This window comes from Castor canadensis, chromosome 13, assembly GCF_047511655.1.
Source record: "Castor canadensis chromosome 13, mCasCan1.hap1v2, whole genome shotgun sequence".
NCBI lineage: Eukaryota > Metazoa > Chordata > Mammalia > Rodentia > Castoridae > Castor > Castor canadensis.
In genome coordinates, this window is record NC_133398.1 from 101,522,675 (window position 1) to 101,535,423 (window position 12,749).

The window sequence follows — 12,749 nt, forward strand, 5'->3', positions numbered from 1 at the left end:
GGAAGATCATAGTGTGAAAAAAAAAGGCTAATCGCTAGTAGTGATACTACAGAAGGGGGATGCTGGGCTTTGAGTTGGAAATCCAATTCCATTTACAGCTTGAGGCAAATCACCATCTCTTGTAGCCTCCTTCCTCATCTGTAGAGGATAGGTGATAATAGGTATCGAAGAAGTTGCTATGGGGATTGAATAATAAAAACATGTGAAATGCTCTGTAACCCATAAAATGTTTATAACATGAGTTTTTTACTGAACAATTACGTATTAAAGATTATGAGCCAGGTGCTGGTGGCTCATGCCTGTAATCCTAGCTACTTGGGAGGCGGAGAACAGGAGGATCATGGTTCAAAGCCATGAGAAATAGATCATGAGACCCTATCTCGAAAATACCCAACACAAAAAAGAACTGGTGGAGTGGCTCAAGTATTAGAGTGCCTGTCTAGCAAATGTGAGGCCCTAAGTTCAAACTTCAGTACTGCCAAACAAAAAAAGGAAAATACTACAATGACAATTATTACTCTAAAAATGAGACATTCTAAGTTCCAGTTGTTTTAATAAAGTAATTTATTCTACAATGTAACAAAAATAAATAAATTGTGGTATCATGGCCCTGATAAGAACATACGTAAAAAGTCAAATATTCAATGACACTGGAAAAACCCAGTTCTTAAAATAAGGTCAATGTACAGTACATATATTCATATATAGATGGGTTGCAAGCTATTGATCATTAGGGGAGCATGGTGCTAGAGAATGAATAAGTAGCAGGGGGTAGTTAATTTCATTAAAGCATGCTATGTAGAGGCCTGAAGTACCTCTATGGACTATCAATAAACATTAAAAGAAATGAAGGGTAGGAGGGAAAAATAGGTCTTTTCCAGTAGGTAGGTAACAGTGGGAGGTGGGTAGCATAAGGAAAAGGAGAATGGTGGTGAATATGGTGGATGTATTTTGTGTCCATATATGAAAACAGAAGAATGAAATCTGCTGAAATTGTTCTAAGAAGGGGGAGAAGGCAGAAGAGGGTAAACATGGATGGGGTAAGTCTAACTAAGATACGTTGTAAGCACATATGTAAATATCACAATGTATCCCCTGCACAACTATTATAGGCTAATAAAATTTTAAAAGATTAATGTAATGCTAAGAATAAAATCATCTAAACAGATTAGGCTATGATCTGAATAGTGGAGCTTAAAGTAGCTCAGTTAATTTTTTTCTAACAAGAAAAAAACAGAAGAAAAAATTTAAATACTGGAAATGATTCTGTAATTAACTTCCCATGGTTAATGTTTGTGTTTTCCATCTCACAGCTGTTAGCCATTCTTAAGTTCACAAAAAACAAATTGCTAATAAAAGTCATAAATAGTGAAAACTGTATTAAAGTTTTTTGCCACAATGTCTATGCATTTAGACACTACCAAAGCCCAAACTCCACATCTCAAATGCTGACTTCTCTCATGAGTAACACACTTTGAAAAGCAAACCCAAATATTTGGTGCCACAAAACTCAATCAAAATCAGCATCACAAACAATTTCCTTCAGAGTTTCACAGTCCCTCTTGACTATCTTTCCTCCTAGTTGTTTGGATGCTAAACTTGCAGGTGACACTGATTACAGCCAGTCTGGCACTAAGTCTTGCCTGCCTTCCCATATATGTTCCTTCTTTTTTATCTCAGTCACTATATCACAATAATGTTATTTTCTAGTTGGAATATCAAAATAGGTTCTTAGCCTCTTCTTTGTTATCCAACTCTAATGCAACAAACGAAATTGATCTGTGTGCCATCTGGATTGATATCACTTTCTCCATCAAAAGCATGCATTAGTTTGAATGATGACTGCATTACAAAATTTAACTTACCTTTTAAGGACTATTATCTACATTCAAATAATGATATGAGTTTTCAATTTCATGTACAGCTCAAGATTACTTGCTATTTCTTAAAACACTGCACTTTTCAACTCCTGTGTATTTGTTCATGCCATCCTTTACATCTATAAAATCGTATCCAATCTCAAATTTACCATGTCGAATATATTTTAGCTCATCTTCCTAATTCTCCCATAAACAGATGTGGACTCTATTCCCAGTCTCCTAAAACTTCTCCATATTTTAACTGTGCTCCTCTTTAAATATTTGAAGATTGGTCCTTTGTTTCACATTTTTCCAGAAGATTTTAGAAATCTTATTTGTAAGGACTATATTTTGGTCACACTTTCTCCTCTTCCCCAAAGGATAGTTGCTGCCATGGCTCTGTATGTTTCTGAATTAAGTCACTGAAAGGAGAGAAGAAACTTTTGTTCTCATCCCAAGAACACAATGTTTTCAGCCTACATATCTTCTTCCACACTAGGAGCTCACCTCCTAGTCCTGCCACACACTATACTTTTACTGTAGAAGACACACTGCTGCAATACACATTACACAGAGACAGGCCAACTGGCGTTTTCTTCCAATGCTCCCAATGCATTTTTACTTAGTGTTTACTGAAGGCATTTATTACAGTTTCTATGGCAGCCTCTGGAGAGTTCTGAAACAGATTCTCCTGCCCAGTCATCTCTGACCAGGGCTATGGAAGGAAAACATTTCCAGCAGTTATAGCTCACTTTTGGAAAAATAATAAAACAGAAATTAAAAGAGCTGCTTTGAAATGAAGCTATACATTGAAGAAGAGTTTGCAGAAGGTCTGAAGAAACAGATTACACAGGGACAATTGAGGACACGGAGCAAAAGTACATGCTGCTCGTTGCCTTGACAGGCAGAGGAAATCCACATATGATGACTTGTAGTTTGAGTGCTAGGGATTTTTTTCCCTTTACTTTTTTACTCAGGAGAATTTATAACAGAGGGAAAAATAGACAAAACAATATAATGAACTTCCATGTACTTCTCAAAGCTTCAAAAATTATAAATTCATGACTAATCATGGGAGTATAAGAATACTCCTATCCCTATTTTTTTTTGTGGTTCTGGGGTTCAAACTCAGGACCTCACACTTGCTTGGCAGGAGCTCTACCACTTGAGCCACTTCACCAACCCTTTTTTCAGCTGGATATTTCTGAGATAGGGCCTTGTAAACTATGCCCAGGGGTGGCTTTGAACCATGATTCTCTTGATTTCTGTCTCCAGAGTAGTTGAGGTTACAAGCATGAGCTATTGGGGTCCAGCTCCATCCCTGTTATTTTAAATAATAGTTATATTGAGATAAAACTCACATACTGTATAATTCAACCATTTAAAATGCACAATTCAATTGTCTTTAGTATATTCAGAGTTGTGCAACGATCACCACAAAACCAAACTGTGTACCTATGAAAAGACCCTCCTCCTCTTTTACTCCCTGGCAAATCTACTTTCTCAATGGAGAACCAATTCTATAGTTTCTTTTTTCATTTTTACTCTTTGACACACAAAAGGTTTTAATGGTAATGTCCACTTTATTTTGATGCATGTACTTTTAGCATCACATCTAACAAACTGTTGCTTTGAATTAAGCTCACAAAAATTATGCCTATGATTTCTATGAAAAATGTAATAGTTTTAGCTATGATTATTAGGTCTTCCCCCATTTGGAGATAAGTTTTGCACATGGCATAACACCTAGCAAGCTCAAGGACCTGGATTCAAATTCCATTACTGCAAAATAAAGGGATAAATAATAAATAAAGCAACCCAATAAAATGTACTCAAAAAACACTATCCAGATACTTATAGCATAAAAAGATAAGCCACCACCTGGGGAAATAAACTCATAATGCATAAATCCAGCACAGACATGTATCAGAAAATTTTAACTCCTATAAATCAATTAAAAATTTTTTATTATTCATTTATTCACATGCACGTACATTATTTGGGTCATTTCTCCCCCTTGCCCCCTTCTTCCACCCTCTCCCCCACTTTTCCTCTCACTTCTAGGCAGAACTTGTTCTGTCCTTATCTCTAATTTTGTTGAAGAGAAGACATAAGCATAGTAAGGAAGACAAAGCATTTTTGTTAGTTAAGGATAGCTATACAGAAAGATTCCTAGCATTGCTTTTATGTACAAATGTGTTACAACCCAAGTTGATTCATCTCTAACTGAGCTTTACACTGGTTCCTGATCCCCTGCTCATGTTAACCTCTGTCTCTTTAAGGTTTCTATATTAGTTCCTCTGGAGAGGGGACATCAAATGCTTTCATGTTTTGGGTTTTCCACCTATTCCCATATCTCCTGTATGTGCTCTCCCCTTGTCATGTGATCCAAATCCAACCACATTGCTGCATTTACCCTAGATCTAAAGTTTGCATATAAGGGAGAACATATGATTTTTGGTCTTCTGAGCCTGGCTAACCTCGCTCAGAATGATGTTCTTCTATAAATCAGTTTTTTAAAAAAAAGATAAACAGCAATATTTAAAGTAGGCAAAAGCCTTGAAGAATTTTGCAAACTAAAGCATCCAGTTGGGTAGCATGTATGTGAAAAGATGCTTAATACCATTAGTCACTAGAGAAATGCAAATTAAAACCGTAAGGAAACTGTACTGCTTAACCCACCAGAAAGGGCTGCAATTAAAAGGACTAACAGTACCAATTGTGGGTAAGGCTGTGGAACAAAAGAATCTCTTAAGCATTGCTGGCGAGAATGTAAAGTGTTCCAGTTGTGGAAAAGTTTCAACAATGTCTATTACAGCTAGACCATCCTATGTGCCAACTATTCTACCCTATGGAAATAAATGCATTTGCCCTAGAAAAAAGACTTCTAGAAACATATTTGTATAGCTATTCATAATATTCAAAAATTGCAAACAACTCAAGTGACCCTCAACATTAGAATGGATAAATACACTGAGATACATGCAGGAGATTATATTTAGCAATAAAAAGGAATTGAACTACTCGTACACGTGATAATATGGATGTATCTCATAGGTAGTATGTTGAGCACTGGCCTAAAGCTACCTCTGTACATGCTCAAGTTTGGCTTAAAGGTTTCTCCTTACATAGTGTAACCTAACTTGAAGGTAAGCAGACTGTGTCCTACTCTCCTAACAAGTTATTGAGTCTCAACCAATCATAAGCAGCCAACTGTTCAAGCCAGGTCCAGATAAGATATGCATAAACTGTTAACTAATCTGGCTATTCTACTTCACTTCCATTTGCTACACTTCGCTTTTCTCTGGCTGTTCATATAATCTTCCCTGTGGTGGGGCAGATTATTCTGAATGATTTTGGATCCAGACTGCTGCTCCATTGTAGAATCACAAATAAAGTCAATTAAGATCTGCAAAACTATGCTGAGCACTGGTGGTTCACACCTGTAAGTAATCCTAGCTACTTGGGAGGCTGAGATCAGGAGGATTGCAGTTAGAGGTCAGCCTGGGCAAATAGTTCACAAGATGTTATCTCCAAAACAACCAGAGTAAAATTATGTGGCGGTGTGGCTCAAGTAATAGAGTGCTTGCTCTGTAAGACTGAAACACTGAGTTCAAATCCCAGTCCTATAACAAAAATAAAGATTTACATAATTAGATTTGTTGTAATCTCCTTTAACAAGCCAAAGTAGTTAGTAACTGAAGATTCATACATATGAGTTCATTTATTTGAAGTTCAAGAATAGGTAATGTTCTTGATGGCAATGGATGCTATAAAATTAGTGTCATTTGGACTGGGACAGTGGGTATGGACTAGAAGGAGCCTGTAAGAATCATCTGGGATAATAGAAGTGTTTATATCTCCATATCGATCTGCTTTGAACAAAGGTGCTGGGACATCTAGATATTTGCAAGTGCTCTACCAATTGAGACATGCCCCTAGCCTGGTAGCATTGTGTTTTGATTAAACTTCTTAATTTTAATGATGTCCACTTTATCAGATTTTCACTGCGGGATTACTATTTTTTATGTCCTGCTTAAGGACACATGTCCCAAGTGCACAAAGCTATCTGCCCCTGCTTTCTCCTGGAAGCAAGTTGTATGATCTTTCATATTTAAGGTGTCTATGACCCATTTTGAATTAATTTGGGGGTCTGGTATAAGATATATATAAAAGCTCACTTTTCTCCTGTACAAACATCCAACTGCTCCATATCATGTATTAGAAAGATCACCTTATTCCCACTGAAGTATAGTAGTTTCTTTATCATAAGTGATCATACATGTCAAGGTTATTTCTGAGATTTATGTCTATTTCTAAAGTCTGAGTTTTTGTTCCGTGGGTCTATGGCTTGAAATTTAGCAACACAAGTTCTCCATCTTTGTTGTTCTTTTTCCAGTATTATCTTGGTTATTGCAAGTCTTTTGCATTTCCATATTCATTTTAGAATTAACATATAAAAGAATACAAAAAGACCCTGCTGAGATTTTTATTTGAATTGCAGTGAATCTGTAGATCACTTTAAAGAGAACTGGTAACTTAGCAATACTGAATCTTTCAAACAATGAGTTAGGTATTTGTGGTACTGGGGGTTGAACTGAGGGCATTGGGCTTGCAAGGCACTTGAGCCACTCCATCAGCCCTTTTTGTATTGAGTATTTTTTCCCCCATGGCCTCCTTGGGTATGTGTTGATTATTTCTGAGATAGGGTCTTAGTCTATAACTGGGCCAACCTGGACTGCAAATACCATTTGTCTTCCCAGTATAGCAGGGATGACAGGCATCTGTCACCATGTTCAGCCATTGGTTGAGATAGAATCTTAGGAACTATTCTCCATCCCTCTGGACTGGCCTTGAATTGTAATCCTCCCTATGCTGGTCTTCCAAGTAGCTAAGACTATAGGTTTGAGTCACAGGACCCAGCTAAGTAGTCTTTAAATCCCTTCCTAGCATTGTTTTATGTGTTCAAATTAAAGTCTTACATATTCTTTTAAACTCACCCTTGGTTATTGATAAGTCAGATGCTATATACATGATATTTTTAGCTTTATATTCTGATTTGTGTTAAGATACGGTACAAATATATATGGTATAATAGATGATATAAATTGATTTTTTCATATTGATATAACCAATCATGTTGGTCAATTCATTTATCAAATTCTAGTAATTTGCTTTTAGATTCTCTAGGACTTTTATCAATACAATCATGTCAAGTATAAGACAGCTTTTATTCTTTTTCTCCTATTTTTATAACTTCATTTCTTCTTCTTACCCTATTTCACTGCTAGGAGCTCCAAATGTGAGTACTAGTGGTGAGAGAGGACATCTTTACCTTATTTTGAATTTCTGGGAGAAGAGAGTTTAGTATTTATTTCTTCACTGACCCAATAACCACCCTACCTGTTTCTTCATGTTATGTCAAATTTTTTTTTTCAGATACCCTTTATCAAATTAAAAAAGTTCTCTTTTGTAATATTATTTTCTTGTGATGATCTTGTCAGATTTTGGTATGGGGTTAGTTTGGACTCATAAAAAGAATACCACCTTCCACTTTTAAAAATATAATTATCACATTAAAAATTAACAGTAATTCCTTAATATCAGATTCAATAATTATTCAACTTTCTAACTGCCTCATAATTTTTTTAAACTGGTTTGCTTGAACTGGTATCCATGAGGCCCAAACAAAATGCCATAAGTCAAAATATCTCTTAAGTCTTTTTTAACCCACCTGTGTCCCTTCGTCTTATTTATTCTTTACAATTTATGTGATAAAGAAACCAGGCTGTTTGTCCAACAGCATTTCTCACAGTCTAGACTTTGCTAATTGCATACCAGTGGTATCTCTCAACATACTCTTCTATCTTCTATGTTTTCTGTAAACCAGTAGTTGAGTCAATATTATTGATTGTTAAAAACTTTTTAAATGCACAAATGATATTATACAACTTGTTAAATTTTTACAACTGAGCACATCCAGGTTAAGAACACTCCTAGCAACTGAGGTTCCTTTCTGGTCTCTAGAACCTGACTTAAAAGGCAACCACTGTCTTGATTATTAACATGGGTTTTTGTTCTTTATTGTATATAAATGTAATCATACTTAACACCAAACGTTTGTTCCTGATCACTGACTTGTGCAAAGAGAGGACACTGAAGTCTGCACACAGAGCTCTGCTCATCCTCCATCTGGGTTTCTGACTCATAACCAGGGCAAGAGGATATGGAATTTCTTAAGACAGCACAAAATTAAAAAGTTCCTTGAGTATCACATTGCATGATGAGCTGCTATTGTGCAGGCCATTTACTCTACCAGCAGGGGAGCTTCCAAGCTCAGGAAGCTCTACACAGTTCTCATGAGAGCAGGCTCCCTGGCACCTCATGGGGAATATCGGGCATTAACTACACATTCTGTTAGTTACTTCAGATATTGATAAACCACAGTAAAATGTAGCAACTCTTAGTTTACTTATTAAAACATTCCTGAAAGTAATTAGGAGCTGGGTTGGCTTACTCAACCTGAATTTCAAACTAAATTCAACATTACTCAAAAGTGAACACATAAATTTTTCCTCCTTACGGCCTAAAGAGGATTATTAATCCATAATTCAAATTCTGAGCTCCATCAATCTACAGAAACAATATCTGAGAACAAATCTTCCTATCTCACAGCTTCTAATGCCCTCTTCCATTTTCCCTTTCCAAGCCCCACACCAGCAATTCTTGGCAACAAATATGAGAAATATAACTCCCTTGAGGAATGGAGGAGTGGCTCAAGCAACAGGGTGCCTGCTTGGCAAGGGCAAAGCCCTGAGTTCAAACCCTAGTCCCACCAAAAAAAAAACCCAAAAAACAAAAAAAACAGAAAGAAAAAACAAACAAACAAAAGGAAATATAACTCCTTCTCAAAATTTTCTTTTTAACAAGTTTCCCTTAAAAGCTGTTAATCTGAATACCTGAACAAATGTAAGTTAAAAATTTTTACTTCTTAGGTCCTTACATCCTTGGCTCTGCTTTTATCCATACTTCCCATCATTTCAATATTCCTCAGAAAATATGGAGGATAGCAAACTAGTGTGTCTCAAGAGTAACTCCAAGAGAAGAGAAGTAGATAGGTAGAGGTATTCCCTAAAATTGTGGGAAGAAAAAGGAAAGCCAAAGGAAGGTCACAGCTTTAGATGTGAGCAGCCTCATTTGCACCTTTGTATCTTAAGATAAAAACTGACTGTTCAGACACACAGGTGACCTCAGATCACTGATACATGGCAAGTGTATGGTCTAGGACCTTCTTGCTTGTTGGCACTGTGACCCTACAGCTACAGGGTTTGACCATGTGTGTCCATTTTCAAGCCACAGAATAAGTTATCTCTTATTTTCCAAATATTTTTTAGAAAGGTACACATTTTAGCTGGACAGCATACCTATAATTCTACTACTTGGAAGACTGAGATTGGGAGGATTACAATTTGAGGCCACGTGCGGCTCAAGCGGTAGAGTGCCTGCTTGGCAAGTGGGAAGCCCTGAGTTCAAACCCCAGTCCCACCAAAAAAAAAAAAAGAGAGATAAAATGAAAAACAAAGCCAGGTAAATTTAACAAATTAAATACTTCAAGTACAATGCTGAAACACCTAGCATTTAACTATTATGGAACCTTATGATTGCAAAAATGGGCACCATATTATATCTAAATTATATGGAAACACAAAGTATTCACAACAGGGATTGGAATATAACTAAGTAGTAGAGCACATGCTTTTTATATGTACAAGGTCCTGGGTTTGATCACTAGCATGCTTTCTCCGCCCCTCACCCTCCCACACACAGAGTTCTCACATCAGTGAAAACAATTTGAAGAAAAACACAAGGTGGAAGATAACCTGACATTAAAAGCATGAACTATGAAAGACAAAAAAATCACAAATTTAGCCATCAAATAAGCACACATGTGCTATTACACATATGAGGTTATTAATTACAACTGTTTATATTGGGAAGGAAAGGTTAGAAACATCTTGAATTTCATACAATAATTTTTTTTTGGTCAATACTGGGGATTAAACCCACAGCTTTGCATGTGCTAGACAAGTGCTCTTATCACTTGAGCTATGTCCCTAGTCCTTTTACTTTTATTTTGTTTTTGAGATACGGTCTCACTACTATCTTTGCATGGGTTGGGCTTGAACTTGAAATCTTCCTGTCTCCACCTCTCAACTAGCTGGGATGATGGGCATACACCACCTCACCTGGCTGGAAGAATTTTTTTTTTTGAAAAATGACTTTTAAATGTACGTATTTACTTATATGTACCGGAAGGACTCCAGAAAATGGCACTGCATTCATGTGATTCAGATGCTTAGGTAATGATAAGAACTACTTATCCCTTCCCTTCTTTCTCTTGTATAAACTTTAGCCAACTAGTTACTGATTGTCTTTTTTCAATGATACTATATTTATATTTTTATATAAATAAGCTTTTCTACATACAGGGTATGTGAGGCCCACTGGTGAGGTAACCAGGTAAGGTCAGGGAGCTGACTGCAGGAATATTAACCCCTAGATTGGTACAGGGGCAGATCTCTAGGGGCATCTTTCCTCCAACATGCGGGAAATTTGGAAAACAGAGAAAAGGATAAGCATTGTAGGATACTGTGCATGCATGCACTCGTTCATTCATATATTTACTGAGCACCCACTATGAACAATGTGGGGCCATGGCACCTGATGAGAGAGTCTAGCCAAAGTACAGCTGGGATGACATCCAGAAGATAAGCAGGAGTTAGTTAGCACAGAGACTGAGATGTGGGGAGGTCCAGCATTCTCAGCAGAGGAAGAAGCTGGTGACAGGCATTAATAAGGCAAGAGTACGGCTGTGTGAGGCTCGAGGAGAAGAGGATGTGGGCAGAGTACAGAAAGAAAAGGTATACACATACAAGGACAGATCCTCCCCAGCTTTGAAGGTCAATGATGTAAATTATTTCATTTATTTACTTTAAGTCTGTTTTATTTTTAATTGCTACATCATAGTTGCTGATCTTTAACCTCCCGCTTCAGTGCTAAGACACCTGGCTCCCACCATCCAATATACAATAACTTAATTGTTCCATTCTAGAGTACAGGTACAGCAGTAACAGAACTATTAACCTGTACACTTCTACCTCATTCATTTTTATCCTCCTGCCTCCGTTTATTCTCCTCCATTGCACTCTATACCACTTGACAAATGTTTGTTTTCTGTTTTGCTCCTCTATGACTGGAGGATTTTTACTACTGAGTCCCAGCACCCACACAAAGTAAGTACTCAATGAAAAAAAGAGTTGAACAAATGAAAACTTGTTATGCCTATTACATTAATTAAGCAGGTCACAGGAGGGTCTTTCCTAGCCAGCACTATGTCATTCAGAACTCAGAAACTATATACTTCAAAGTATGATCCTAGCATATGATTTAGACTTTTCACCATTTCAACTGATTTCTGTCCCCAAATGCTACCTACAAATAAAACCACCTAACTAAATCAGTGATCACAAACTATTACTAATAGGACCTAACTCCTGGAAGCGCTTAGTAACCACCATATCCCCTGCATTCCCAACCACTGCCAACTTAAACCTCCTAGGAACTGCCAACCGAGTTTAAATTTTCTAGACACTTGTGATCATTTGTGCTCAAGCTATCTATTGATAAATATTTTTCACATTTGTTGGGAACATGAACAGTAAAATCACTATTATAAGTTCAAATCAAATGGTTAATGAAGAATTATATAAAAATTAAGTAGTCGGTTTTAAATTAATCTTTCAAAAGAACTATGAAAGGAAGTAAAATAATTTTTGGAAAAAATACACAGAACTGCTCTCTTTTACTTAGTGTGGAAGCCTAAGGCTTAAGAACAAAGATACTAATAAGAAACATATGGAAAGGATCAGTAACAAAATAGAATCTTGGCCCAAATGTGGCCTGCCACGTTTTACATACCAATGTCTTAAATAATAGACTAGATTTTTAAAACATTGCCAAAGCAGCACTTGAAATACCATATACTTTTCTTAAATAGTGAAATATAATAAAATAAATCTTGTCAGTTCTTTGTAAAGTCTCAATGGAAAAAACTATTTTGAGGAACCAAAAATGAACTCGGATTTACTTCATGTGGTGAAGTTTGAAAGAACTCTCCCTCTAAATGCACTCAATGTCCACTGCCAAGAGACACAAGTTAATTCTGCTTAAATACAACATTAGTGCAGAAAGTTAGCATATAAGCAAGCAAGTTAGCAGTTACTCTTAAAGAGAAAAAGTTTAGTGAAATGAAGAAAATTATTATTCTGAAAAAATGAAGGCAATATTTACTGGGCAGCAGAAGCTTTTCATTCCATCTTATTTAATACTATAAAATTATTTTGTGTACTACTAAAGCCAGGCAAATTGGAGATTTAACTTCAGAGTACAAAGCATTGACTTTCAGAGCCAGAGAATTCATTTTCTTTTAAAGGTCATTGGTAGGCTTTCTAATGGGGATACATGGGAGAAAAGGGGGAAAGGGATAGCTGACGGAAAAGGTGTAAGTCTATGTTGGGAAAAGTTACATCATTAGTGTGTGAAACCAGTGACAATTTGTTGCATTTTAAAATAAAGTAGATGTGGAATGCTGTATGTTTCTGACTTCCTGCTCTACCGAAGGGAAGCACTGATTTGTCACACCAGGAACTGAAGACAATTCTGAGTTCCACCTTAAATTTGCTGAGACACTAGGCTCCAGGTCCCAGTGAACCTCAATTTGAAAAATTCTTTGGCATGAAAATGAAAATAAAAACAGTAATCAGTACATGATGTTTCTTGTAGTTCTGTTTGCCTTTCATATTAGAGGAAATTCTTGCCACACCTCAAACC

General features: G+C 36.5%; 1 protein-coding gene across 3 annotated transcripts in view; it reads right to left on the reverse strand.

Annotated features, from left to right (window-relative positions):
- The window catches only part of Cenpp (centromere protein P), a 227,631-nt gene that overhangs the window by 113,815 nt on the left and 101,067 nt on the right, over window positions 1-12,749 (reverse strand). The gene's annotated exons all lie outside the window — the stretch shown is intronic.